Below are 1,772 nucleotides of genomic sequence, written 5' to 3'. Positions count from 1 at the left end.
TTTGCGGTACACGGGCCTCTCACTGTTGTGGCCTCTCCCGTTGCGGAGCACAGGCTCCGGACGCGCAGGCTCAGCGGCCACGCCTCACGGGCCCAGCCTCTCCGCAGCATGTGGGATCCTCCCGGACCGGGGCACGAACCCGTGTGCCCTGCATCGGCAAGCGGACTCTCAACCACTGCGCCACCAGGGAAGCCCTTTTAGCTATCTTAATGTTATACAAATGGTAGGTAAAATTCTGGCTTAGGTAGAATTTCTAATGATAATGATATATACTGATTCAAAAAGTGCTTTATCTCAAACAACTTCGGCAGAAGTTGAGATAATGTGCTCTGGAAAAATGCCTTAAAATTATTCAAAAAGTAGCTTAACTGATGATGAAGACACTGATGTCGAAGATTATTGTGGAGAGTCTGAATAAATTTGTCTTATGAACATGAGAGGTGGCAAAAAGCAGCATTTCTAAGTTACTATGTATATTTTAAATGTATGCGTAAATGTTTATCTAAGTTAACAAAGAAAACATAATTAGGTATCTGACTATTTCACCTATATTCACCAAGGTTTCTATATTTAAGTTAATCCAAGACTGGATCAGACAAGAATTATGAATGAAAGCTAAACCAAGGAGGACATTTTGATGAGAAACAAGATATTTTCATGGGTCTCCCCACAAACTGCTTACTAGCTGCAAGGGAGGGAGAAAAAAAAAGGAATTACAATGGAGAAACCAGACATCTTGACTGGTAATCAAATTTAACATCACCAGAAAGGGACGGATGGTTATCAAGCGTCTCCAAATGTGATACACTGTGAAGGAGAGAACATCACCTATGCAGCAATAAACTATCTGAATCTAATCATGAGGAAATATTAGATAAACCCAAACTGAGCAATGTTATATTAAAAAGAGTTATATTAAAAAGGAGGAGTAAGAGGACATGGAGTTCATCTCTCTCCATGGATGCATCAGGAATACATCTATAAATGCAACAACTCTCATAGAACACCAGCTGAACACTAGCAGAAGACCTTGGACACCGGAAAGGACTGTAAAGATCCCTGCATAACTGGTACGAACAACTTGTGGGGTCTTGGTTCCTTGACTGGAAGTTGGGCCTCAGTCTCTGAGGTGGGAGCACCAAGTCCAGGACACTGGACCACTAGAGAATTCCTGGCTGCAGGGAAGATTAACCACCAAGACCTCTCACAGAGGTCTCTATCTGAATCCAAGACCCGGCTCCACCGAACTGCCAGCAGCCTCCAGCACTGGATGCCTCAGACAAAACAACAAAGACAGGAACACAAACCCACCCATCAGTACACAGACTACCTAAAGTCATACTAAGCTCACAGACACCCCAAAACACACCACCTGACACGGCCCTGTTCAACAGGGGGAAAAGACTCAACTCCACCCACCAGAACGTAGGCACAAGTCCCTCCCAACATGAAGCCTACACAAGCCACTGGACCAACCTCACCACTGGGAGCAGAGCTAACAGAAGCAAGAGGAACTATGACCCTGCAGCCTAGGGAAAGGAAACCTCAAATACTGTAAATCAGACAAAATGAGAAGACAGAGAAATATCTTTCAGGCAAAGGAGAAAGATTAAAATGCACAAGACTGAATAAATGAAGAGGAAATAGGCAAACTACCTGAAAAAGAATTTAGAGTAATGACAGTAAAGATGACACAAAATCTCAAAAATAGAATAGAGAGAATACAAGAAATGTTTAACAAGGACCTAGAAGAACTAAAGAGCAAACAAACA

At 42.9% G+C, this 1,772-nt stretch overlaps 1 protein-coding gene across 2 annotated transcripts in view; it reads right to left on the bottom strand.

Moving 5' to 3' along the window:
- Positions 1-1,772, bottom strand: part of RABGAP1L (RAB GTPase activating protein 1 like) — a 642,929-nt gene that overhangs the window by 611,608 nt on the left and 29,549 nt on the right. The window lies entirely within an intron of this gene.

The sequence above is a fragment of the Physeter macrocephalus genome, chromosome 4, assembly GCF_002837175.3.
Source record: "Physeter macrocephalus isolate SW-GA chromosome 4, ASM283717v5, whole genome shotgun sequence".
Lineage (NCBI taxonomy): Eukaryota > Metazoa > Chordata > Mammalia > Artiodactyla > Physeteridae > Physeter > Physeter macrocephalus.
Note: the sequence above shows the minus strand (reverse complement) of the source record. Positions and strands in the feature narration are given on the sequence as shown.